The sequence below is a fragment of the Oryctolagus cuniculus genome, chromosome 2, assembly GCF_964237555.1.
Source record: "Oryctolagus cuniculus chromosome 2, mOryCun1.1, whole genome shotgun sequence".
NCBI classification, from domain to species: Eukaryota; Metazoa; Chordata; class Mammalia; order Lagomorpha; family Leporidae; genus Oryctolagus; species Oryctolagus cuniculus.
The window spans coordinates 159,584,865-159,612,651 of record NC_091433.1 but is presented as its reverse complement, the minus strand read 5'-3'; the positions used below and the strand labels follow the sequence as shown (position 1 = coordinate 159,612,651).

The following is a 27,787-nucleotide window of genomic DNA, read 5'->3' as shown; positions in this document are numbered from 1 at the left end:
TGGCTGCCTGGCTGCCATGCGCGTTCACGCACCAGAGCTGCAGCCGCCGCTGTTCAAGGTGCTCCCGCCTTCCCGTGGCCATCGGTGCCTGCGGTGTGGTCTCTGTGTCGCTCTGGCTGTGGCCTGCAGACACCTCCTTGTCAACCGGCCTCTGCGATCCTCTTCACACCTTCCAGCTGGCTTTGTGCACACGGGAAGGAGGCCTGTCCCGTGGTGTGCCCCACACGTCTGTCTAGTGTTGGACAAAGGTGTCCCCTACAGCCCAGCGACTGTTCACCAGGAGGCGAGGCCCCTGCACACTGCACCAGGATGTGGGGTTTCCAACGTTTCCTTTAAGGTTTGACTTTGAAGAGATTTCTATACACAGCAATCGAAATTCACATCCTTGTCGTGAGTATTAAGGTCTTCAGCAGAGTTTGCCTGACAGACCAAGCTTTAAAGTAAATCTTGTCTGGAACAACAACTTGACGAGGACAAATCAACAAGGGAACACACAGAGCCGCCATGAGTGGTTGCATAGTCTGTGTACTGCACAAAGGAGCCCGACCAAGGAATCGAGTGGCGTGGGGCCAGAAACCCAGCCCCGCATTCCACCGGCCAAACCTTTCACCCTGGTGAGGAGCCGGGCCTGCCTTGCCATCTTTTCCTAATTTGTCTACCCAGAGGGGGCACTTTTTCCTAACTCAATAAAGATACCGTCAGTATTTGCAGCAGCCCCGGGGGAAGGCTGGAAGATAATAACACATTAACCCACCCCGTAGGCCACGTCAGAGAAATCAAGGCTGACAAACAGAATGTATTTATGAACTTTCCAGGAAAGGCTGAACCATCACACTTCAGGGAAGGCCAGAGCCACAGCGGGCCCAAGGACCTGAGCATCTGGAGTCAATGAATGTCTTCACTTCTCCGCAGGACAGCTCCATCCCATCAGCCCCCAGGCTCTGCCAGTTCAAAATTACAACATCTGGGGGCCAGCACTGTGGTGAAATGCCAGCATCCCGCGTGGGAGCCGGTTCGTTTCCCAGCTGCTCCACTTCCGATCCAGCCCCCTGCGAATGCTCCTGGAAAAGCAGTGGCAGATGGTCCAAGTGCTTGGGCCCCTGTACCCATGAACAAGACTCAAATGGAGTTCCTGGCTCTTGGATTCAGCTTGGCCTAGCCCTGGCCATTGTAGCCATTTGGGGAATGAACCAACAGTTGGAAGATCTCTGTTTCTCTCTCTCTCTCTCTCTCTCTCTCTCTCTCTGCCCTTTAAATACATAAAATAAATACTTTTTTAATGAAAAATCTGCAGAGAAAGAACCTGATTGGATCAGCCTGGTACAGATGTTGCCTCAGCACAGGTCAGCCACGGCCAGAGCTGGGAAGATCATAGAGGGTGGAGTCCCCCTGAGAGTCAGCCGCTGGGCTCCCTCCCTGGTATGCCAGGGTGGGCTCAGAGCCGAGGCCCTGGTGTGACCTGGCAGCCCTCCAAGAGCCGCTGGCGGCATCTCCGTGCAGGTTGACAGTGTCTATGACAGCTGAACTGCCCTGTGATCTCGCGATTCCACTCTTAGGTATTTACCCACAAGTCAAAACAACCTACATGCATAAAAAGACACGTGTAAAAACTGGTCCTCGCTGCTTCACTTACAACAGTCCCGAACTAGAGACAGTCCACGCGGCCATCAGTAGGCGAACCGATAAGCAAATTGCTTAATAAAAATGAAATATACTCCAAACACACAGAACAGAGGCAGGAGTTGTGCAACAGGACGAGCTGCTGCTTGGGCTGCCTGTGTCCCACAGCAGGCCTGTGTTTCAGTCTCGCCTCTGTTTCCCATCCAAGTTCCTGCTCATGTGAATTTGGGAAGCAGCAGATAATGGATCAAGTACTTGAGTCCCTGCCATGCGTGGGAGACCCAGGTGGAGTTCCAGGCTCCTGGCTTCGCCTGGGCCAGCCTAGGCTGCTGTTGTTTCCATTTGGGGAGTGAACCAGCAGACAAAAGATTTCCCTCTCTCTCTCCACCTGCCTCTGCCTTTTAAATATTAAACAAGCAAATACACACAATATGGACAGATTTCAAAATCATTATGCTGAGTGAGGAAAGTGAAAAACAAAACAGTGGAGCTGGTGCTGTGGCAGAGTGGGTAAAGCTGCCACCTGCAGTGCCAGCATCACATATGGGCCCTGGTTCAAGTCTCAGCTGCTCCACTTCGATCCAGCTCTTTGTTATGGCCTGGGAAAGCAGCGGAAGAAGGCCTAAGTCCTTGGGCCCCTGCACCCACATTGGAGACCCAGAAGAAGCTCCGGCTCCTGGCTTTAGATCAGCACAGTTCGGGCTGTTGCAGCCATGGGGGGGGGGGGGTGAACCAGTGGATGGAAGACCTCTCTCTCTGTGTCTCTCTGTAACTCTGCCTTTCAAATAAATAAATAAATCTTTAAAAAAATTATTCTTTTAAAAAGTACTGAACAGGGAGCCTCTAGAAGTTCACAAAAAAAATTAAAAGATAAGTTTATTTGGTGAAAAAAGTTTTGAAATCATGCAGTTTTCTTTCCTAGTATACACTGCCCATGAACTTCACGAAGCAGCCTTGTATTGTAGGACTCCATTGATGGTGAAGTTCAGAAACACCTGAACTTCAGGAACAAGAGCAGAAATCAGAACAGCAGTGGGGAGGGGGTGCCGCAGAATTGTCTGGAGTGATGGAATGCTTCTGTCTTCACGGGATGTGACACTTAAGACCTGTGTATTTCCTTTCCCCACTACACTGTAATTTTTAGAACTATAATTATCTGTGCTGAAACGCAGGGTCCTGGGAACCCCAGACAGGCTGAGTCCCCCTCCTCCTCCTCTACCCTCGGCGGGGCCTGGGAATCAGCATTCGGGACAGGCTCCGGCTCTGCAGCGCCAAGAAGCGGGCGGCGCCCCATACCTCCCCCAGGGGCGACACCCGCACACCCCTTCACCCGCGCCCCGGGCCGCCCCTCCCACCCCCGTGCACGCGATCCCACCGGACTCTTGGCGCCCCCCAGCCCCCAGCCCCCGGCCTGGTCGCTCCTGGTTACCAAGAAAGGGCCTGAAAATCCTCAAAGTGCAGCCGCCCGGGGAGGGGCGGTCCCCAGTGTCAGCGAGACAAGGGCAAATACAAAATGCGGGGTAATTGCCGGTTTTCTAATTCGCGGCCCTTTGTGCGGCGGCGCGGAGCGGGCGATCGCGCTCCCAAGCCCTGGCCTTTCAGCGGGCGCTCCCCGCGCTGCGCGCCGCATAATTAATCGGGCTTCACAGGGCCCGGGACAAAGGCGCCCATTCACCGCGGCGCGCCTCCCCCGGGGACATTGTCATCCCTGAAAACTGCAGCCAGCTGGGCCGCAGGGAAACGGCGGCCCCGGGGAGAGCGCGCGCCCGGCGCGGAGACTGGGGGCTCTGTGCCGGCCCCTGCGCGCCGGATTAGCGGCCCGGGGAGCCCGGGCGGGCAGGGGGCCCGGGGGCTTTTCTGAAGTCTGCGCGGCTCCTCAGAAAGCCTCGTGATTTCCATGGGGCCCCTGGAGGAGAGCGCCATGGAAATGGTAATGCGGCGCATTGAGCCTGGCGCTCAGGGATGGAGAGGGGGTGCGCTCGGGACCCGCGCCCGGCTCCCGGTGGGGGTGGGGCGTGGGGGTGGCCCGGTGGCCGGGCCTTCCTGGACACCAGAAAAACTGCCGAACACAGGCCCGGGTCCGCGCGCCCGGAGCCTGCTCCCCGGTTGGGGGACTGCGCTGCACGGGCCACCCCGAGGGGCTTGCCCAAGACACGTGCCTCAGATCCTGTTTCCGAGAGGGCGATGGCCAGGCGCTGCTCTTCCCCTTGCACACGAGGAGCCAGGCCCTGGCAGGCCAGCTGAGGCGTCCGAGGTCACGGGAAAACAGAGTTGGAACTGGCCCTGGACTTGCTGATGGTGCACAAAGCAGGACAGAAGGCACGCGCCCAAGAGTCCCTGACCCGGCAGGCCTCACCCCAGCCCTCCCGCCCTTGGCCTCGAAGGGCAGGAGACTGGTCTGGCAGATGCTTCCAGCACATTCTGCCCGTGGGCTCACTGGGGGTTCTCCTACCTGCTTCATCAAAGGCACCCTTGAGAGCCGCCCAGAGGCCCTGTTGGTTTTTGCGTCAGGGCGGGTGCCGAGGCCCACTGGAGGGAACGGCAGAACTGAGGCCTGCAGGGCCAGGTCTCCTGGCTGGCTTCCTCGCCCAGCTCCCAGGTCAGCAGTGCTGGGCTTCAGCGCCGCCGCTGGCCCCGAGGAAACAGGCACCCGTCCGTTCCCTCTCCCAGAGCCAGAAGCCGTTGTGAAGAGCTGCCATGGACTTCCAAAGCCTCAGCGTCCTGAACACCTCCCAGAACAAGCAGGGGCCTTTCCAAATGCCTGCCCGGCCCAGCCTGTCTCACAGAGACGTTCTGTCCCCTAGCTGTACCCTGGAAAATGTTCCGCGGCCTAAGACTGCCAGTCCCGAGCAGGACCACAGGCCTCGGAGCCAGACCGCACCGTAGGGCCCAGCTCCTCCCGCGGAGTGTGCAGAGGAAGCCCAGGCAGCTCTCCAGGGCCCAGAGAGGCCGCCCAGGCACGCTCTCCTCTGCTTCCACCTCGCCATGCTGGACGGCGCACAGCCGGTCTCCTGCGCCGTTCACGCCTGTGGGCGGGAAAATGTGCGGGAGCTTCAGGGAGATGAAGGAGAGTTCAGCGAAGGCCTGGCCAGACCTTTGAGGAGACAGAGCAACTGCGTCCAGCTCAGCCGCCCGGGCCGGCAGAGTTTCCTGGAGGGGACACTGGGACCCGGGCAGCCCCAGCGGCCAGGCCACCAGCGTGGCGACGTGAGGCAGAAGAGCGTGGTTGAATAGCCATGACTTCACATGTAGGATGATCCAGTGCCGTCTGAAGAAGACGAGAACACTCTTGACATCCTTGCTCAAGTGTTTATGGGAAAAGGGACGGGATGTTTCCAACCTTTTCTGAAAGGATTTCAAAATATAAATAATGGATGATCCTGAGAAGAGGCTATGTAGGAATTCCTTGCAATGTTCTTATGATTTTTCTGAAGGTTGAAATTAAAAAAAAAAAAAAAACACCAGTAGGCAGCAGCAGGTGGATACACACACACACACATATGCACACACATGCACATAACATTGATATTCCAAGTCCTGTATCCAGGCATGGGACTCAGCTCTCCTGTCACCCCTTCCCACCACACACACAGATATTCGGGCTCAGAGACATCTTTTACTCTCCTCATTACAGCGATTTGTGAATCCAAGACCGTTTAAAGATCTTAAGGATGTGTGGTGTTTATTGCAACTTGCACTGTTTCCTAAATGCAGGCATTCCAACAAGCCTAGAGCCCAGCTGCTTTCTGTGGAAGGTTCCCTGCTCCGAGAGGTGGGAGAAGGGAGCAGAGAGGGGGTGGGCAATGGTGAGAAGGAACAGAGACACAGCAGAGTCCGTGTAGATGTCCCAGCCCACTCCGCTCGTGCCGGAGCTGGTGCAGTTTGTCAAGGTGACTTAGCAGTCAGGCCCACCTAGTCAAATCCCTCTGTCCTCCCGTGACACCGGGAAAGTAACAGCCATGTCGGGTCCACCCGGAGCATGTGCAGGCACACACAGCCTGAACCTGGCCACGTTCACTTCCACTTGTGGCCACCAAGGTCAATGATGAGCTTCCTAATCCTTTGGTGTCCCATATACAGGACCCTTGTCTCCCCAGTGAGGTCACAGGTTAGGGCCTTGTCTCTCTCCCCTCTCCCGGCCGCCTTCATGGGCTCAGTAGAGTGGCAGATGTGTGTCGAAACCTCAGTCCCTACAAAAGAATCCAGTCTCCTTGGGGACATGGACTTCGTCTTCTACTTCCACAGCTCCGCGCATGGTGGCTGACTCGTCCCTGGTACTCAATAACTACTTTTAGAATAACAGAGCGCATGGGAGTCTCGTTGAGCTGAATTACACTGGGATGGGGAGGGCTGAGTTGCTTTGTTGCCAGGGTGCACTGAGCAGTTTCTTGGGAGCTGTGCTCTGATCCCAGCTGCTTAGCTACAGAGTCAGAACCAATGCAGGCCTCGTTAACTCTCAACTTCAGAGCTGGCTGCCCTGCCTGGTGATCCTGCCACATCTGAGAAAGGCAGTACCAGTTAGGACAAGGTTCTCTTTTCGTGGTCCTGGCCCAGGGTTCAGTGTTTGGGGGGTGCTTGGGACAGGGGCAGGATCCTCTGTAAAAGAGCTCTGGCCTGAAGTTATGGGGTACCCCTCACCCCCACCCCAGATTTGGGCATGGGTCCCCGCACAGGGCAGCACCCTGCAGGTAGCAGTGAGGGAGGGAGAGCAGTAGGCCCTGCTGCTCCCAGGGTGGCCTGCGGCTCAGCGCAGGAGGAACCGGAGGCACTCCTGGCCCTCAGGATGGGCTACTTCCCGCTGCCCGGATGCTCACGCGCTCCCAGATTCCTAGGCTGGAATTCCCTCCTCCAGGGCGATGGGGTGGGGGGTGGTTAGGGCCAGAGGTGGGGCCTCCTGGGGGCATTGGTGTCCTCAGGAAGGAGGCTGCTCACTCATCCTTCCCCCGTGGAGGCCAAGGTGGGAAGGCACCCTCAGCAGACAGTCTGCCAAACCTTGATCTTGGGCATCCCTGCCTCCACAATTGTGAGTTTCCCACCAGTTGAGAAGCACCCTGTCTAGGGTGTTCTGTTATAGCGCCCCAGCGGACCCAGACCCCAGAGAGATCTCCGAGTGTCTCTCTCAACCTCTCCCTGCCCTGGGGCTGGGCCATCCTGACCTCCCCGCCCCCCAGCCAACCCCTCCCCGCTCCCTACTGCCCTTTAGAGGAAGCCGTCCGGCAGGGCTGGGCATGCTCCCAGCACACTCAGCCTTGCTTCCAACCTGAGAAAAAGCCGGGCTCACACCCTTGGAACTGTCTCCCTCCCCTGCCCCCTTCCTTCTCTTTCTCCCTCCCCTTCAGCCCAACCCCAGAGCTCCCCGGGTGACAGCATGTGGACCCAATGCACACCCTACTCCTCAGGCCCCTGCTGGCTCCCCTCCCAGATCGCCCACCCTCCTCCCTGCGCTCCTCACCCTCACCCCACCCCCGCCATTCCTCTTTGTGGACAACTTTCTAAATACAGCCCAGCTTCCCCCTCCAGTCCACAGGGCCTATAAAACAGCTGCGGAAAGTCAACGGCTCTGCAAAAGTTTCTTGCGAAGCTTGGCTGAGACCCACATCCTCTCGCTGGAGCCGAGGCTGCCCCTCCCTCCCTCCCTCCTCGGCTCTGCAGCCAAGTCTCCTCTTCCAGGCAGCAATGGGGAGAAACAGTCCCCCCAAGAACTCACAGAGGGGCCCAGTGGAGCCAGCGAAGGCTGGGGGCGGAGGCAGCCCAAGGGCTGGCTGGCTTTCATCCTGACCTGCTGACTGGTGCTCCTCATGTGCAGAAAGACAGGAGAGCTCGGTTGGGTGTCCTGGTTCCTTCCACACCCCAAATTCTTCCGCTTGGTCCTTTCTCCTCAGGATGCCCCTCCCATGGCTTCAAGCCCGAGCGAGCATCCAGATTCCAGCCCCAGGCTGCCGGCATGGCGTTCAGTGTTGTTTTCACTATGCTCTGATCCTGGCCACATATCACAGCTGTGGGGGTGGGGAGGGAGAGGTGTCCCACCATGCGTGTGGCCAGCCACACTACAGACCAATCAGTGGCTTCAGAACCTCAGCTGGGGCCTGGGCACCCACTTGTTCACAAAGTTACCCAGGACCGGGGCATCTGACTGAGCAGTCGAGGGTAGGAACCACTGGGAAGAAGCCTTTGGGAGACAAGGGTGAACCCCTCGGCCTGCCTGCTGGTCCCACGTTCTCTGCCCAGGAGGATCTGGAGGCTGGTGAGAAGAGATCAGGGGAGAACTAGGAACGTATGTCAGGGTGCAGGGGAGAGACTGTCGCCTAGACCAGGTGCCTGCCGTCCAGGGCCTGTGAGGAGGGGAACAGGGCCGGCCTGCCTGCTCCTTCCCAGGGGACCTCGAGGCATCCCCGTGGACCTCCAGGGCAGAAAGCCCCCAGGCTGTCGTGCAAAAGCTGGAAACCAACCTCAGCCAGAAAGAGGGGCCCCAGCTCGGCTCCAGCCCTCTGAGGGCTTTGTGCAGATTGAGAAGAGGAAAATAGAGAAGGGAAACCAAAGCAGGGCAGAATGCAGTGAAGGAGAAAAAGACAAGAGAAAGGGGAAGGAGGCTGAGGTCACAGAGTCATGTGAATGGCATTTAGGGAACAAAGCCCCCTCCACTGCACCCCCTCCCCCTCCATCAGTCATCCCCTGGGGCTTCTGCCAGGGCCCGGGGCACAGACAGCAATGCTGCCCATACAGGCCCAGCACAGGAAGCCCAGAGCCAGAAATCTGCCAATTCTGAGTCTGGCAGCCCTGTCTTCTCCCAAGGCAGCGAGCAAACAGCCCTCCCCAAGCAGACCCTCTCAGATCCCCTACCTCCTCTTTTGTCTGGAACTAGGGTCTCCTGTTGGACGCTTGAGCAAAATTGCTTGATCTTTCCCAGTCCAAAGGAAACATTAAACCGAATTTCCAAGATATTCAGGCAAGCCACTCCCCTCCTTTTCCCTCCCCCTGGGCTGCAGCACCTGCCCCTGTGTGCCATCCTGGGAAGTCACATTCAGATGGAATGGGTACTGCTGGAACCCCAGGATATGAGCCAGGGCTCTGGAGACAGAGGCCTGGGCCTGGCTCCACCACTGTCTATTATGGGAACACTGACCTCTGTAGCTCTGTGCCCATGACCTCACGTGCAAGGTGAGATTTAGTGAACAGATGATGGAAAATGAGAAGACAACAGAAGGCCAGACCAACATAAGACTCACATCTAGAATGTATCAGGCCACCCTTTGCAAATCCAAAGAAGATGGCACCTGAATAGGAAACTGGGCAAAGATGTGAACAGGCAATTAGTAGGGCAGTATGCAAACAGGAGCACACAGCTAATGCAGCAGAGAGGTTTTCACGGTGAGGCATGTGACAATGGCTCTCACCCTGGGGGTGATCTTCTGTGCCATACATGACTCTACATACAGGGGTGCTACAAACATCCTGCAGTGCACAGAACCTGCACACACACACCAAAAGGATGAGCAGGCCTGAAACATCGATAGTGCCAAGATGGGATGGAGAGACCTGGACTGACAGAAGGGTGAAGGGACCTTGCTAAGACAAACAATAAAAATGCGCATGCACTGAGACATGGGATTCACTACACTAAGTGAAAAATACGGCAATAAAAGTAGTTCCAAAAGGCTCATGTTCCTGACTCCACATAGCTGTGTCCCGGAGGATCTGAACTCAGCCTTCATTGTTTGCACCAACAGCAAACTGTGGGTGCTGGGCACCTGTGTCAGGAGGAGTCACAGTGCACGACCCGGATCACGGCCCCCGAGACCAGCAGTCAGGATGGAGGAAGGGATGAGCGTGGTTTGTTCAGAAACAAAAAGGCAAGGTGGGCGTGATGGGTTGGGAGCGAAGAGGAAGAGAAAGGAGACACTGCAAGTTTCAGTATTTCACAACAGGACAGAAATACCCAGCAAGCCGGGGGTGGGGGGTGGGGGGTGGGGCACAGGGAGAAGTTCAAGTTGAGCAAGGGCTGTGGTTCTCTTTTCAAACTCATGGAAAATCCTCTTTTCGTGCTCACCCCGTGGCTCTGTGAAGCCAGACCCTGCTCAGCCACCACCATGGCTGAGAAAGGGGCACTTGTCCTACGGCCCCCAGGCCTTGTGCCCTCCACATCCACACTGCCCCCTCCCACTCTGTCTCCCACTCACCCTGGCCACCGCCGTCACCTGTTTGCCAGGGAGCAGACTATTTTCTCGACTCTCTCCTGCTGAGCCCTATCAAAGAGGTTGACCAGATAGATGCAAATGCCTAATCGCAATTCCAGCTGTTAGAAATCAGCACTGGGAAAGGAGTCCCCTCCCTCAAATAGCAGGGCCCAGGGATCCTCTAAGATTCTTGAAGCTGAGTTTAGCCCTGAGTGTCTTGGCAACCCAAGCAAAGTGTTGGGGGGGGGTGCGAGGGGGTTTCACCAGCCTCACTGCCCATGAGTGCAAAGGCTGGTCCCTCGGGGGAGGTAGAGCATCACTGGCCATGGGTGCCTAAACCGTATTCTGCTTGGAGGTCTCAAAAAGGACCCTTAGCTGAGACCGCCCGTGAGGGAGAAGCATCAGAGCAGGACGGAGTCGCCGACGCTGTGAAGGGCGGCTCAACTGGGACTGCGTGGGGACCAAGTCATGTGCTCCCAGAACGACTCCGTTTCGTGAGAGTCCGACTGGCTCGGGGATAACCCTCCTCTGGAAGAATGGATGGAATGCGTGGCCTTTAAATAACCCCCGTGAACTTCATTTCTCTCAACTGAGCTTTTGATGAAACTTGGGCAGCGGGAGGCAGTGGAGGTTGGGACCGATGACAAGGGTCTGGGAGGCGGCACTGCTGGGAGAGGGTGGAGCTGTGGGTCCCTGGCACCTGCAGAGGCACCGTTCATGGTCGCAGCTACTCACCGCCCCCACACCCAGCCACCCAAGGCCCGGGTAAGCAGGGCTTTCGTGTTCTGCTCAGAGCTGAAGAGTGCTGGGCTCAGGGCTGCAGGAGGTAGGAACAGGAAGGCTCAGAGCTCAGTTATTGCATGCCCAGCCCCCTCTGTGGTTACCTGGATTGAGCTTCACGATGACGCTATGGGGTGGACACTAGGATTGTCCTTGTTTTACGGGCTCGGAGGCCTGTGCAGGTGTCACGTACTCGATGCTCTCCCAGCCCTGTTGTAACCACCCTGCTGCAGGACTGGTCACAGGTGAGTGGGAAAAAGGCTTTGGGCAAGAGAGTGCAGGAAATGCATGACTCTTAAAAACACATGATTGGGAAATAAGCCTGCGTGTAGGTTCTGAATTTGAGACAGTAGGGCTTGTGGAAGGTGTACACGGAGGGCCCTCATACATCGGAGTACGTGGGGCTGTCAGCAGCAGCCGCACCTGTCTGTAACAGTTGGGGGCTGGCAAGGTCCTGGGCTCCCAGCTTCAACAAAGGCTGCAGGGCTGTGGGTGAAGGACACCCACAACCAAGCCCAGCACACTTCTTGGAGGCTCCTGGAGTCCTTCCCACACGCACGGCAAGGAGTGTGCCACATAGAGTCCAGCGCTCCCCGCCTGGGCAAAGCTGGTTGGGGCCAGGGATCCCCGCTGGGCACCCCTGCACAGCCAGGATGAAACAGAACCAGTGAGGCTGTCCGCAGTGGAGCTCCGAGCCCTTCATGCTAGGGCCGGGCTGAGTCTCTCATACATCCTGACCCCAAAGCTCCAAGTCCTTTGGCTGGGTACACAAAGGAGTCCTCTCGAGAACGGGACAGGAGTGTCCAGACCACAAAGAAGCTTTGCACACCGGTGAGCGCCATGCTGACTGGCAAGCCCTGGGCTCAGCCTGGGAAGTCTGAGGATTAAGGACACAGCCACTTTTAAGGGGGCTTTGGGGACAGGCAGCCCTGAGCCTGCTGTGAGGGTGGGGAGCAGTCAGGCTCCCTTCCTGCCCTCGTGGGGGTTGCAGTTCAGAAATACATTCATATACTCCTTCTAGAAAACCGAGAAAGCAAAGAAGAGAGGGACAGAGGGCTGTCCCTACAAAACAGATCTCGCCGCTTGCCCCCACCTACTATTCCCTTCTTCGCCTCTGGCCAGGATGGTGGCAGCGGGGCCCTGGACCGAGCAGGCCTGCTCCCACCACACGGCTGTTGCACTTGCTGCTCTCTTTGGCTTCCTCAAGTCCAAGTTCCAGTCTCAGTGGTGTTGTGTCTCAAATATCCCTTCTCAGTGAGGCTGTCCCTTCACTGATGTCGCGTTATTAAAGTTCACACACGTGTCCCTTTTTCTGCCAGGCCACAGATATTTTATTAGATAAGATTCAGACAGCTTTGCCCCCCCCCCCCCCCAGCTCCTCACAGCCAACTCACTCAACGCACCCAGGACAAGTATTTCAATTGCCTTGGCCACTAGCTGTATCCATGACCCAGAGGTGGCCCTGCCAAGCATCGGCCAGTTCCCACAACTTGCTCAGCCTGGGGCTGGGCCTCTGCCCTCCTGGGGAAATCAGCAGGCCGATGGACAGTCTTTCTCTGCTCTTCCCCTCCACCTTGGCAGAGAGGCCTTGTCCCAAATGGACTCCAGGAGCCTGGCTGGCACAGTTCAGGTTCCTGTCCATTTGGATGGTCTTTCTGGACTCTAGAACACAATATCCAGGATGCAGAGGTGACCTCTGACCTGCTGTATCTGGACTCTGATGCCGGCTACCAAAGCTCACCCTCTCCTCTTCCTGGATACCCCTGGAGATGACTTTTCTGGCTCCTTTGCTGTCAGGCGTGGCCACCGCACTGTGAACAGAAGCAATGTGTCTCCTCCGAGCTAAAGACAATAGGAAGCGAAGGCCTCGTTGCATCTCTCGTTCCAATCTGCCATGACCTGTGACCTCGAAGACAGCAGAGCCACAAGCTGGAAGGAGCCTGGGTGCCGCAATCTCCACTCAGAGGAAGGCTGCCTGCCAATCACAGCATCGTGGACTTGGCAGGGAATGAAAATAAAGTGTTGTGGGCACCGTATGTTTTGGAAATGGGCTACTACCACGACTGGCATTTCACCTCCTGCCTCTGTCTCCTGCTCTACTCTGTCTTCTGCTAATAGCGTGCCCAGCTGGGACGTTGTCACTCCTGATCCCCCCCCCACACCACACCTCCAGGGACGACGGAAAGTCTGTGCAGGAGTCCTTTCTGCCCTTGGGATGTGTGAGTCACGTTAAGGGTTGGCCGAGCGAGGGAAGGCTCTGCCCGCTCCGTCTCTGTGAGCCTGGTCCCAACAGTGTGTGACTCTGGGCAGGGCTCCACCCTGACACAGTCGAGGCTTCCTTGTTCTTCACACCAGAGCCGGAGCGTCTGCCTGAGCCGCTGCACCGGGAAGCATGGGGGCTCCGGGACTCAGGGGCAGCGCCTCTGAGCGCACCCTGCCAGACACCACCTCACTTGCATCACTTACATCAGATGCGGAAATGGAGGCACACAGATGCTTCAAAGTGACCCACCCAGGTCTGCACTCTTCATAAGCGGCTGTCCTGGCCTTGACTTGGCCTTCTTCATCCTCTCTCCCCGACGGGACAGTACTATCTCCCGCTGGGCTGCTCACCCAGGAAGTATAGGTCCTCCCTGACTCCTCCCTCGCCCTCACCTCCCATATACAATTGGGCACCAATGCCCAGCTGTTTTGCCTGTAGGAGTCGCTCTCCAATCATGCCCTTCTCTCCATCTCCACTGCCACTGAGTGGTCCCAGCCCTCTGCCTGCTCCTCCAGGACTTCTGCCAGGAACCCCTGGCTGCTGTCCACACGGCTCCTGCTCCAGGGCACCCTGCTTAGCAGGCAGCAGCCGTGGGCATTTTGGGAAGATGCAGCTGACCATGCCAACTCCCAGGCTAAGACAGCCCAGAGGTTTCCCAGGCCGCTTATAAAAAGGCCTTGCTAAGGTCTACCCAGCCCGTGAGAACCAGCCTCTTCCTGAGCCCTGTCCAGCCTGAACCCCTCCACACACACACACACACACACACACATTCCATTCTGGTCGGGGTGGCCTTTGCCAGACCCCTAAACCCCACCAGCTCCTTGGCAACAGCATCTTTTGCACATGCTGTTCCTTCTGCACGGAACACCCTTCCTCACCGTTCTCCTGGTTTATCCCTAATGGCCCTCAGAGCCCAGATCTGCTGTCACTTCTTCCTGAACTTGGCTGTGACCCTGTTGTCCAGTGGCACCCTGCAGAGCTCTCATCCCTGGTGGGTCTCAGTAATTACATGGTGAACGGGCATCTCGTGCACTTGAGTTTAAGCGCCATGAACATAGTCCCTGTGTCCATCTCGCTCACCTTCAGAACCCAGCGTTGGACACAGCGGCTAACAGGGAGCTGACCTTAAATGCTGGCAGAATGAATGAATCCTTGAAAGACAGAACTGAAAGCTAAGTCTGCCTGACTCCTCACTCACATAGCTCTGCCTAATCAAATGCTGCAGACTGGACGGCTTGAAAACCAGACGTACGCTCTCTCCCAGCCTCGAGGCTGGAAGTCCACGCGCGAGGTGCCAGCAGGGCTGCTTTCTGGCCAGGCCTCCTGGGCCTACATGGTGGCATCTTGCTGTCTGCTCTCAAGGCCTTTCTTCTCGTGCACACATACCAGGAGCAAGAGGTCTCTGGTGTCTCCTCCTCTTCTTAGAGGACAGTAACCCTATCAGAGTAGAACCCCAGCATCATGGCCTCACTTAACTTAATTACCTCATTAAAGGTCTTATTTCCAAATACGGTTCCATTGAGACACAGGGCTTCAACATGTGGATTTGGGGAGTCAAAATTCAGTCTATAATATTCCACCCTTACCCCCCAATTCATGTCCTCTTGACATCCAAAACACATTCACCCCACTCCAAAAGTCCTAACTCATTCCAGCATTAATTCCAAGACATCGTAACCAGAGAGCAGTGAGACTTGAGGTTCGATGCGCTCTGAGGCACAGTTCCTCTCCCGCTGTGAATCCATGAAATCCAACAGCTGACCTGCTTCCCAAATGCAGCGGTGGCAAGCCCAGTGCCAAGGGGAGAAGTTGGAAAGGAGGAGTCACAAATTCAAATCCAAAACCCAGGAAGGAAAATCCCACCAGTTCATAGAGGTCAAGAAGGAGACACTGGGGCTCGATGCTGTGCCCCGGGCCCCCTGGAGCAACAGAACCAGTCCCACTGCTCTGGGGGCGGACCTGCCCCTGGCCCACTGAAACCACGGAGGCGGCCCCACCCTCTGAAGCTGCAGAGGAAGCAACCAGGTCCCCTTGGCCTGTGATGGCATTGGTAGCCCTGATGACCTCGGAATGACCTCCAGGGTCCTCCCACCCTCGTCCTGAAGGAGAAAGCTTGTTCAGAGCTGCATGACTCTGTGCATGGACTCTGTGTGTGGAACCCCAGAGGTCCAGCAGGCTGCCTTCATTTCCTCTCGTTTTTCCTGGCCCCTTTAATCCCAGCTGGAATTATTTAGACCCCACTCAAAGGATCATTCAAAGACATCATCACAGAAATACCCAGAACAATATTTGACCAAATATCTGGGCACCCCATGACCCAATCAAGTTTACATATAAAATTAACAATCACAGAAATCACACCAGAAACTGGATGTGACCAAAGCTTAAGGAGTACACAAGATCAACGTAAGAGATTGGTAGCAGAGACAGCCTTGGGGCTGGTGCCATGGCATAGCCGGTAAAGCTGACACCTGCTGTGCCAGCATCCCATATGGGCATTGGTTCAAGTCCCAGCTGCTCACTTTTTTTTTTTTTTTTTTTTTTTTTTACAGGCAGAGTGGAGAGTGAGAGAGAGAGACAGAGAGAAAGGTCTTCCTTTGCCGTTGGTTCACCCTCCAATGGCCGGCGCGGCCGGCGCGCTGCAGCTGGCTCACCGTGCTGATCTGATGGCAGGAGCCAGGTGCTTCTTCTGGTCTCCCATGGGGTGCAGGGCCCAAGGACTTGGGCCATCCTCCACTGCACTCCCGGGCCATAGCAGAGAGCTGGACTGGAAGAGGAGCAACCGGGACAGAATCCAGCACCCCAATCGGGACTAGAACCTGGTGTGCCGGCGCCGCAGGCAGAGGATTAGCCTAGTGAGCCGCGGCGCCAGCCACTGCTCCACTTTTGATCCAGCTCCCTGCTGATGGCCTTGGAAAGAAGTGGAAGATGGCTCAAATGCCTGGGCTCCTGCACCTACATGGGAGACCTGGAAGAAGTTCCTGGCTCCTGGCTTTGGATTGGCCCAGCTCTGGCCATTGAGACCATTTGGGGAATGAACCAGAGGATGGAAAATCTCTCTCTGTCTCTCTGCATCTCTAGCCACATGCTTAGTGTTTTCACCGGGAAGAGAAACATTTTCATTTTATTTTTCTTCTGTAATATGGTTAATCTGGAAATTTTCCAAATCTTTGAGTACTGATTTTTTCCCTAGTAATTCTTTAAATTTCTCTTTCTCTGATTGCATTTTATTATAAGCAATGAGGAGACACCAGGCTACATTTTCAATACTTTTCTGAGAAATCTCCTCTGTTAAATATCTAAGGTCATCACTTATAAAAACTACAATTCAGCCAGATTCTTTGGCACTTCATAACAAGCATTGCTTTTCTGAAATACAGTTTGAAATTTGAAATAGCATGTTCCTCATTTCTGACTGAAACCTCCCTAGAAGCACATGTAATGTTCTCTATTCATGATGGTAAGTGTGTTCTTTCAGATAATAGACGTTTTCTCTACGGCTCTCCTCTTTTATTTCCGAGCCCTCACCAGAATTGTTCTTGTCGTCCAACAGTCTCTTCAAGGCCGAACAGGCTTTTTCTAGTGTTCATCTCAAAACCCTTTCAGTCTCTGCCCATGCTCAGTTCCAAAGCCACTTCCGCATACTTGGGAATTTGTCACAGTAGCACCTCCCTCTCAGTACCAACACTGGTGAATATTCTCTAGGAAAATCGAAACAGAACCTACCATATAGATAAATAGATGGAATACACACACACATGCGGAGAGAAAATTAGTATAAGATAATGGTTCCAGAGGAGGGCTTTGGCCTAACAGTTAACATGCCACATCCCATATCAGAGTGTCTGGGTTCAGTACCTGCCGCTGGCTCCTGACTCCAGCTTCCTGCTGACGCAGACCCTGGGAGACAACAGTGATGGCTCAAGTGGTTGGGCTGCTCCGCCCTCAAGGGAGACCTACACTGAGTCCCCAGTTCCCAGCTTCAGTCCAGCCCCGTCTAGCCATTGCAAGCATTTGAGGTTGGAACAGTGGGTTGTAACTCTCTCTCAACCCCCCCCCCCATAAGTAAATGAAGAAATATTTTTAAGGTAGTGGCTCAAGTCATCAAAGAGGCTGGCAAGTGCAAACTCCGCAGAGCTGAGGGCGCCGCTTCAGCCTTGCGTCCAGCAGGCTGCTGCCGTCAGTGGAGCTGCTGACCTGGGATGGGAGAATTCTGTTGCTCAAGGGAAGAGCCACCTTGTTCTGCTCAGGCCTTCAATCTCTTGGCTGAGGCTCACATCATGAAAGGCAATCTTTTTAATTCGATCAATAAATTTAAATCGTAGTCAAAGCATTCATTCAAAGCATCATCATGTGCCAGCATCCCATTTGTTTTTGTGCTAATCCAGCTCCCTGATAATGCACCTGGGAAAGCAGTGGAAGATGGCCCGAGGGTGTGGGCCCTGCACCCACAGGGGAGACCTGGAAGAAGTTCCTGGCTTAGGCCTGGCCCAGTCCTGGGCCATTGCAGCCATCTGGGGAGTAAAGCAGAGGATGGAAGATCAATCTCTCTCTCCCTCTCTCTCTCTCTCTTTCAAATAAATAAATAAATAAATAAAGTCTTTAAAGAAATCTGTCTCTAAGGACAAAAGAACTTGGTGGAGAAGGCCTTTGCATTTCTAAGGTCACAAACAGAGGTGGCCATGGTGAACCAGAGATAGTTTGCCCTGGAGGAATGGAAAGCCAGGGACTTCTGTGGGACGATCTGTTTCCTTGGTCACTGGTCATGAATGGTGGGGGGTCAGGGAGTATCATGTCTATGCCACCTGAGTAGTGGCATATGCCTGTTGACCCCAACACACCACGTGTCACCCCGTGCCCTCCATCACCTGGCACTACCAGAGTGTACCACATGCTACACAGGCTGAGCCACACCCGTGCCACCACCTCCCCACTGCAGAATGCCCAAGGCTCTCAGAGGCACTGTTTAAAGGCCTCAAAGCCCAGCTCTGAAGCTCAATCTCTACAGCATTGAGAGGCCTCCAACACCCACTGGCTCCCGGAGCTCTCTGAGCAAGCAGGCCACCCGCCAGGGAACTGGGGCAGAAGTCCCAGCAGCCACTAGCAGACTTCAAGGCACCCAGGTTGGTGGTGGAGGTGGGGGGGAGAGCCCAGGAATGTACATTCTTAGCCTCTGCCTTGATGATCTGCCATAGGTCACAGAGCGCCAATCCCTATCAGAATTTAGGGTTGCTATGTGGTTGTCTCTGAATGGTCCTCTTGGGGTGGAGCCGCCTAGGGGCAGGTGGGATGGGGAAGGGACACCAACCTCGAGCTGTGTCCCGGAGATCCAGCTCCCTCCATGTGCTGTACGTGTACCCCTCACAGCATCAGAGCAGCTCGCCTCCTCAGCTTCCCCTGCAGGACTCAGTCTGCTTCGTCACCACACGCGGGACCCCATTTCTGAGCGCCTGCTCGAGGCCTGGCTCCTTTATCTGCAATCCAGAGTTCTGCTAATGCACACCCTGGGAGGCAGCAGGTGATGGCTCAAGTACTCCAGTACCTGCCACCTACGTGGGAGACTCAGGCATCAGCCTGGCCCAGCCAAGGAGTAAACCAATGGATAGAAGATACCGCCCCCAACACACACTCCTCCAACCCTCTCCCCCTGACTTTCAAATAAAATACAAATAAATAGATTTTAAAGCAAATCTGTTTTGAGTTGTACTTTGAAAGAAGAGGAAATTGGATTCTGGGTCTGGGTGGGAGGAGGGGTAGTGTGGAGAGGAAGTTCAGGAAGGAAGCCAAAGGCACAGATTTCCAGAAACTTCCTCATGGTTCCCTCCCCTGTGCATCTCATCCAAACAAAAGCCGCCCTGGCATGACTACAGGCTCCGTCCCTCCCTCTCACTCCAAAGGTGCCACGGCTCTGCTCAGGACCAGGGCCCTGGTCTCACCTGGTCACCAGCTCTGCCTGCGGCCCTCCCCTCTTGGCTTTCCCTCCAGAACAGCCCCCATCCCAGGCCTCAGTGGCCCTGGGCTGCCTGCCCAGGATGGACCAAGTCTGACCACACCCTCCACACTGAGCAAAGCCTTGGGGGGGGGGGGTGTTTGACCCAAGCACTGTGGGCCAGGCAGCGTGGATGGGCACACACCAGGGTCTTCCCTGAGGCTCCTGGGGGCAGCCACCGAGTGCACCTGCACACTGACCCATGCCATCGGAGTGTGGGTGACTCCTGCCCACTCCTCTTCTAATCTTCCTGAGGTTTCCCTCCAGAGCAGGTGTTCCTAGCCTCAGTCCATAGATGCTCCTCTCCCCCCAGAGCTCTGAGAACAGAATTCAGGGTTTGTGAATATTTTTAATTAATGAATGAATTTTTAAATTAACTAAATTAATTAGATTTTAGTTTATTAATGAATATTAACTTTATTGATTTATTTACTTATCACCTGCTGCCTTCCTGGGGTGTGCGTTAGCAGGAAGTTGGAATAGACCACAGAGCAGGGGCTCACAGCCAGGATGTGGGTATCCTAAGTGGTATCTTAATTGTTGTGCCAAATGCCCACCTCAAAGGGCATGTGAGTTTGAGCGGGAAAATATGTATCTGCATATTCACTAGCCTCTAACTAGAATTGAGTATTTGCTATCAAAATAATGGTAGGGAAATTTATGATGGTATTTGCGAAATTGTGACTGTATCATGGGTTGTAGCAGACTTTTTTTTTTTAAGATTTACTTATTCATTCAAACGGCAAAGTTAGAGAGAGAGAGAGAAGAAGGGAGGGAGAAAGGGGGAGGGGGGAGGGGGGAGGAGAGAGGGAGAGAGGGAGAGAGAGATCTTCTATCTACTGGTTCACTCCCCAGATGTGAGCAATGGCCAGGGCTGGGCCAGGCTGAAGCCAGGAACCAGGAGCTTCTTCCAGGTCTCCCACATGGGTGCAGGGACCCAAGGACTTGGGCATTCTCCACTGCTTTTCGCAGGTGCATTAGCAGGGAGCAGGACTAGAAATGGAGCAACCAGGACTCAAACTGGTGCCTATGTGGGATGCTGGCATTGCAGGCGGTGGTTAACCTGCTGTGCCACCATGCTGGCTCCGTGGCAGATTTATTTTTTCAAAGATTTTTTTATTTACTTTAAAGTCAGAGTTACAGAGAAGCAGAGAGAGAGAGAGAGAGAGAGAGAGGTCTTGCATCCGTTGGTTCACTCCCCAGATGGCCACAACAGCCAGAGCTGTACCCATCCAAAGCCAGGAGCTTCTTCTGGGTCTCCCGTGGAGGTGCAGGGGCCCAAGGACTTGGACTAACCTCCGCTGCTTTCTCAGGCCATAGCAGAGAGCTGGATGGGAAGTGTAGCAGCCGGGACTCAAACTGGCGCCCATATGGGATGCCGGCACTGCAGGCGGTGGCCTTACCCACTGTGACAGCACTGGCTCCCAGATTTTTTAAAGTACCATTTACAGCCATCTTCACTTCAAAATGACCACTGTGCAAGTCTCAACAAAGAAGCCCATATGTTACTTTATCATAGGGTGTTTCCTATGTTTTTTAATGTTTCTACTTCTGAGGGATGGAGAGAAGGAGATTCCATTCACCAGACCACTCTTCAAACGCCCACAACAGCCAGAGAGTAGGGGAACGGAGACCAGGAGCTGGGAACTCAATCCAGGTCTCCCACATGGGCAGCAGGGATCCAACTACTTGTGCCATCACCACCTCCTCCCAGGAAGCTGGAATCGGGACCAGAAAAGGGAATTGAACCTGGGTGCTCCTGGGTGGGACACACGCATCCTAACCAGTGGTTCATCCCCTAAGCCTAATTCCCCCTGCCAGCTTTAGTGTTCTGGCGTCTACACTTTGGTATCACCAGTTACTTTGGCAGTGCCGCAGCCTTGGTTTCATGCATTCGGAAACCAAATTCTGAGAAGGGGTCCTCAGGCTTCACCGGGTGTGCCTGGGTGCAGGGTACATGCAAGGCCATCTGGGGTTCTCGTTCCGTACTGAAATTCAGGTCCCAGTGCACACCCACAGAGTCCCTCTCCACTAGCAATTCTACTCTATGGTGTTCTCTTGATTGAGAAAGACCTTTACTAGCCAAAGGCCATTATGTAATGCTTGCCTTGCAACAAATGTGCATGTTGTTCATCACAATAGTATCTCTGGACACTTGAAAAACAGCTGCCACATGGGAAGGAAAGCTGGGGTTGGCCAGTCTGGCGGCTGGAGCCCCGCTGAGCCCTCCTGACCCTGTGCGCTGGCCCACTGGGCCGGACCACGTGGATCCAGCAGGCAAAGGCCGCGGATCTCAGACTCACCCCCACGTTCTCACATGAGCCTGCGGCCCACGAAACCTTCCACAAGATGAGCTGACATGGGGTGACCAGGGTTGGCTGGCCTCAGGCGGGACACAGCTTCAGCCTCCCCATTTTCCCACCAGCGTCTGGGCCCCTTTGGCACTCGGCTGCCGGCTCAGCAAATGAACATTTAGGCTTGCAGCACTGCACTCCAGCTCCACGAAGAAGCCTCCTTGCTCAGCGTAAGTATTTCCCGTGCGGCATCTGGGACACAACCTGCACTAACAGAACCTTCCCTGTTCACCTGCAGCCCTGCCTCCCAGAGGCTTGTTCCCCGGGCAATCGCTGCCCGGGCCCACTGGAGACGGTGCCCAAGCTGCCTCTACCTGTGGTCCGTCCCCCAGCTGGGGACACACCTGACAGCATGCCCAGGCCCAGGACCACGCCTCCGCCACTGCTGACACTGCCCCTCAGCCTCCCAGGCCGTAAATGAGAGCACAAGTCCTGGGTGAACCCTCAGTCCCTCCTTGCTCACGGTCAGGTTTAGAAGGCACTTGAGGAAGGCAGAGCCCTTAACCCCTATGCAGAGACCCTCCATGGTCCCCAAGCCCAGCCCTCCCTGGGGAGTGAGCTGCGCAGCCTCCATTCAGCCCAGCTCTGGAGCCCCTCACCCAACTGAAGCTCCTGCAAATCACCCTTCAAGGACACCATTAGGAAGGACCCACAGGAACCAGTGCTGAGGTGCAGTAGTAGGCTAAGCCTCTGCCTGGGACACTGGCATCCCAAATGGGTGCAGGTTTGAGTCCTGACTGCTCCACTTCCCATCCAGTTCTCTGCTATGGCCTGGGAAAGCAGTAGAAGATGGCCCAAGTCCTTGGGCCCCTGCACCCACCTGGGAGACCCAGAGGAAGCTCCTGGCTCCTGGCTTTGGATTGGCGTGGCTTTGGTGATGGAAGACCTCTCTCTCCATCTCTCCCTCTCTCTGTCTATAACTCTGCCTCTCAAATAAATAAATACAATCCTTATAAAAAAGAAAAAAAGAAGAAGAACCCACAAACAGTGTTTGTGTGGTGCAGTGGTTAAGATGCCTCTTGACCAGAGAGCCCGGGTTCAGTCCTGGCTTCTCCACTTCCAATCCCAGCTTCCTGCTAATGGGAGGCAGCCAGCGATAGCTCAAGTGCTTAGGCCCCTGCCACCCACACGGGAGAACCAGATGTAGTTCCTGGCTCCTGGCTTCAGCCTGGCCCAGCCCTTCCTGTTGTGGGCACTGGGGAGTGAACTAGCAGATGAAAGATCTCTCTCTCTATCTCTATCTCTATCTCTATCTCTATCTCTATCTCTATCTCTATCTCTACATCATCCACTTCTCAAATAAAATGAAATTTTAAAATTTCACAAAAGACCCACAAAACACACACAGCAGTGGAACTGAGACACTCACCTGGGAACAGTGAGGCAGATAAACCCTGTGGGCCACCCGTAGAGACACCCCACACACTGAGCACCGAGAGACCTCCCACGTGGCCCACGCTCAGCATGCATGAAGCCTGCAAAGACCCCCACCAGGACTGTGCACACTTGCCACACACACTCGTACACACCCAAACAGTGCTCCAATCACTCCGAAGCCTGGTCACACACTTGCCACACACACTCCACACACCTGCTGCTAAGGTGACAAGGACACAGATGAGCTCAGCTGTGCCCCAGCCACCCCACAGCTGTGGCTTTCATCCTGAACCCCAAGTGTCCAAGGTGTTTGTGGGACTGAGCCTTCCCCCAAGGACAGCTCTACAAAGCCGCTTTGAAAAAGAAAAAATGAGAACTGGCACCGTGGCATAGTGGGTTAAGCTGCAGCCTGCAATGTTGGTGTCCGATACAGGTGCTGGTTTGAGTCCCCGCTGCTCTACTTCCAATCCAACTCCCTGCTAATGTGCCTGGGAGGGCAACAGAGGAGGACCCAAGTCCTTAGCCCTTGTCACCCATGTGGGAGACGCGGATGGAGCTCCTGGCTTCAACCTGGCCCAGCCCTGACTATTGTGGCCATTTGGGGAGTGAACCAGTGGATGGAAGATTCTCTCTCTCTCACTCTGTCTCTCCTTCTCTATGTGACTGCCTTTCAAAGAAAATAAAAAATCATTAAAAAAAATTAAAAACAAAGGTGACAGTGCTGACAGTGCTCCCCAAGCAATTGCTGGATTTTCCATCAGGTTATAGATGGCGTGAACTCTAGATTCTGGAATCCAAGATGCTCATCCACACAGTGACAACACTGATGACGACGACAGCTACCGCCATAGCAGCAAACACCACTCTCGGCGGCACTGTAGCGCCGCGGTCCCCACGCAGACCCCACCCAACAGCAGGGCCTGTTAACCACACCCACCCACAGGCAGGGACACAGGCTGGGGGGGGGGGGCCCAGCTTCTGGCCCCAGGGCTAACTCCAGAACAGTCTCTTACCCATGAAACCACACAGTAAGACCTCAGATGCTCCAGCCCAGCCCGCAGCGTGTGACCACACACGCGTGTGCACACGCATGCACGCGCACCCCTCCGCAGGAGGTGCTACTCTCCTTGTGGAACATTCTAGAGGGCTGTGGGCTGACAGAGCCACCCCAAGTTAGCTCTGCTTCCAGTCAGGTTTGGGCTGCCTTCCAGGAGGCACATCTGTGAGGTCTGGGAGCGAAGCGCCCCTCGCTAGCCAGAGCCCAGGCCACCTCTGAGCTAAGAGGGCCGGAGGGCCTGGGGCGGGAGGTGGGCAGGGCTGGCTCTCCCCTGCCCCCAGGCAAAGGAGCCAGGCCCCCAGGCAAAGGAGCCAGGCAGGAAGCCGCCTCCACTCAGCTCGCAGGAGCCCTGGGCCACGGGCGTCCACCCAGAGTGCAGAGAGCCCTGGACAGCCTCTGAGAGTGCTGTCTCCGGGCCACCAGCCTCAGGGACATTCTTAACCCCTAGCCCAGGGGGAGCACCCTGCCCGGCCTCCACGTCTGCGCTGGGGCCTGGCCAACAGCTGTCCGCAGCTGCAGGCTCCTCTGCTGCCTGCCCCGTCAGTCCCTGGAGTCTGCCTTGCCGGAGCCTATCAAAGTCTTCCCGTCCTTCCAGCTGTCGCCGGGGAGGCCAACAGAGCCCCCCCGCCAACGCCTGGGGAGGGGGCTACAGGGCAGTGCCCCCTCAGCCTGCAGCCGGAGGAAGCCAAGGACACTCAACTTCCAAAACTGAAAGCACTCCCCCGACTCCCAGCCCCTTCCCCAGCCTCTGCTCACAGGGTCGCAAGCAACAGGCAGGCACAGAGAGGGAAGGCTGGTGTCTCCTGGCTGAACCAGTCTCCGGCGCGACCCCCGCCCCTTTTTGGCTGCTATGTCTCCTAACACCGAATCTGAACACCCATGTGGTTCAGGGCTTCTCAACCCGGCGCTGCTGGCACTCCGGGACGCACAGCTCCTGGTGCAGGGGTAGGTGGGTAGGTCTGTGCATTCCTGACCTCCACTCGCCAACCACAACAACACCCATCCCTCCACCCCCTTGTCACGATCCCAATTATCTCTAGAAACAGCTGAATATCTCCTGGGAGCACAACCACGCCCTGTGGAGAACCACTGATTTAAATGGACGCATCAGAGCAAATACGAAGCGGCCCCTGAGTCTCACCAGAGGGGCAGGAGAAGAGCAGACGTGGGTCTTCCCTCCCGAGGTCTGCAGCTTCTAGGGAGGCCGATGGGATGACGCATGTTCCCAGGACAAAGCAGGGTGTGCTGGGAGATCCTTCCAAAGTCAGAAGCCAGGAGAAATCAGAGGCTGGGGTCCACCCAGGAGGGCTTCCTGGAAGAGGAAGAATTTTGTATAGGTCTCACATAGACAACAGGGGAGGAGGCAATTTCAGAGAAGAGCAGAGCCCAGGGTCGGGGTGAGCGGGAGACCATCCAGGGACAGGAAAGAAGGTGGCACGGCTGGCGGGGTTTTCATCTGGAGTCCGTCTGTTTGCGAAGGCTCCCTCCCTCCCAGGGTGCGTCTCAGAGGCCAGGGAGCAGGCCAGACACTGGGGATAAAGGAGGGGAGCGGAGATGGCGGGGTGGGGCCAATCCCACGCGCCCAGCACAGCAGGCAAAGGAGAGGCTGCAGGAGAGGCCGGGGCTGTGCAGAGCATGGCTGGGAGGACCGGGGGGCTGCTGTGGGGGTGAGGAGAGGCAGGTGTAGTCCTAAATAAGGGGCTGTTCTGGGCTTGGAGCACCCAGCCAGGCCTCCTGGCAGGCCATAGAGAGCACCGTGGCCTGGGGCGCTCCCTGCTCACACGTGGGCATGGCTCCCCCCACCACGGGCTCCCTGAGGGCAGAGGCCACTCTCCAGTGCTCAAGGCAAGCTGCCCACAGGGAGCTTCTGGGCTGGTCTGCCAGCAGGGGGCGCTGTGGACCCAGGCACAGGCAGGACTCTGGCCCTGGAAGGGAGGCGCCTGGTGGTGAGGACTCCTGTTCTATCAGCCACCCCAGCCTCACCTGCCTTCTTTGTACACCTCAGGTTCTCCAGCTCCTCACAGGGCTCCTTCCTCTGGCTGAAGGAGGAGGAGAAGCAGTTATGCCCATTTTGCAGATGAGAAGACTAAGGCTATGCAGCGGTAGCAGGGCAAAGAGGATGGAGTCGTGGCTTTGGGACCTGAAGACCAGGTCAGCATCTTGCTCCCCTTGTGCCTGGGACAACTTCTAGGGCTTTGAGCAAACCCCTGTAGTCAGGGAGAAGAGCATGACGCCCACACCGTGCCCAGGCTGAGCGGAGCTCTGAGGATGCTGCACACGGCAGCCCCACATGGACAGGGCTGGGTGCCCGGAGGAAGTGGTAGCAAGGGTTAGAGGCAGCCTCGCTCACTGCCTGTCTAGCTGAGGGGACAGCAGTTAATGGGGCCGAGGGGTGGGCAGGGCAGGGAGCCACTGATGTACCTTGCTCCTGGTCCTGGCAGTTAGCCACAGCGATGCCACGGACACCACCCACTACCGCCTCCGTGGCCAGCATTTGGTGGCTCTGAGAGCCGTCCTGCTGATGGCCAAGGAAAGGAGACCCAGGGAGAAAAAGTGACCTGTGGCTACTCCCAGGTGTGCCTGGCGCACGCCCACCATGCTCTCAGAGGGCTGGGGGCTGGGGGGGAGAGGATAAGTTCCTGGCTGTGGCCTGGAGAGGCCTGGCGGGGCGGGGAGGGGGAAGAGAGGCGCAGAGGGAGGCTCTGGCAGGAGGAACCTGAGCAGACGCAGGGAGGCCATCGAGGCCCAGCTGTGTCCGGCAGTGCCCAAGCAGGATGCTGGAGTGGCCTGCGGGGAGCCACCATGAGGGAAGGGCACGGTGGCATCAGAAAAGCTCAGTACCATGGTGCACCGCGGTGCGCTGCTGCTTACGCCACTGGTGCCCCATATCAGAGCACTGGGTTTGAGTCCTGGCTCCTCTGCTTCTGATCCAGCTCCCCGCCAGTGTGCCTGGGAAGGCAGTGGGAGATGGCCCAAGCGCCTGCACCCCTGCCACCCACATGGGAGACCCAGATGGAGCTCCTGGCTCCTGGCTTCAGCCTGGCCCAGCCCTTTGGGGAGTGGACCAGCAGGTATGAGATCTTTTTCCTCTCTCTCTGCCATTGCAAATAAATATATAAATTGGGGGGGGGGGGGAGAGCAGGTAGGCAGGCAGGCAGGCTGGCCTGAAATACTCTAGGAACTGAGTGAGGCTGAGACTTGGGGCAGCCTCACACCCAGGGTTAGAATCCACGGATGAGGCAGCTGATCTGATGCCGCGGCCAAGGGTGACTCAGCTCCTGGCTTGGGAGCTGGGGCGGTGCGGCCGAAGCTGGGATCCAGCAGCCGGTGGAGGAATGGGCCGAGGAGGGAATGATAGGTTCCAGCTGGGACAACCGAGTTGAGGTATTTGGGCTACAGCAAGGGAGGTGAGCTTTGGGCTCAAACCACGTCCAAAGTCAGGCAACACCGTCCACCACAGCTGCCAGAATATTTTTAAATATTTATTTATTTGAAAGAGTTAGAGAGAGAGAGAGAGAGAGAGAGAGAGAGAGATTCCATCCATTGGTTCACTCACCAAATGGCCGCAACAGCCAGAGCTGGGACGATCCGAAGCCAGGAGCCAGGAGCCTCCTCCAGGTCTCCCATGCGGGTGCAAGGGCCCAAGCACTTGGGCCATCCTCCACTGCCTTCCCAGGCCACAGCAGAGAGCTGGATCAGAAGTGGAGCACTCGGACTCAAACCGACATCCATATGGGATCCCAGAACGGCAGGCTGGGGCTTTACCCACTATGCCACAGCGCCGGCCCCCAGAATTTGAGTTCAGTCCACCAAGAAGGAAGAACCACAACAGGACACCCACCAGACCCGGCCAGGTTGGGTTCTAGAGCTTGGGAAAGGATCCAGGGGCCGAGCTCAGCCATGGTGCCCATCACTCTCAAGGTGTTCGCTTTGCTGGACGTACAGATGAGCGCTCCGTTAGGGACGCACCGGGAGCCTAACACATCTGAGACCGGCTGGAGCCAACAGACCTGAGATCTCTTCTCTTCCCGCCCTCGCTCCCGCTTCCCTTGTGTGCAAGAGCACAGCCCCTGGCAGCTACCACAGCTCCGAACGCCTCCACACTCAGCACCTCACGGTGCTCACCAGGAGGAGACCAGAAGTCCCGGGGGCCCAGGCCATGTGGTTGAGCCA

The 27,787-nt window shown here is 56.1% G+C and overlaps 2 long non-coding RNA genes across 3 annotated transcripts in view; both read right to left on the bottom strand.

Annotated features, from left to right (window-relative positions):
• Positions 1-25,131, bottom strand: part of LOC108176363 (uncharacterized) — an 82,443-nt gene extending 57,312 nt beyond the window's left edge. For both annotated transcript variants that reach the window (XR_007916609.2, XR_007916602.2), the window contains exon 1: positions 24,756-25,131. This is a non-coding gene — a long non-coding RNA (uncharacterized lncRNA). The remainder of the gene's footprint in view (positions 1-24,755) is intronic.
• On the bottom strand, positions 5,276-8,533 carry LOC127488766 (uncharacterized). Its single transcript, XR_007916614.2, has 3 exons — positions 8,461-8,533; positions 7,400-7,616; positions 5,276-6,119 (listed from the first exon to the last, which is right to left on the bottom strand). It is a non-coding gene; the product is annotated as an uncharacterized lncRNA (long non-coding RNA).
• Positions 25,132-27,787: the final 2,656 nt, after the last annotated feature.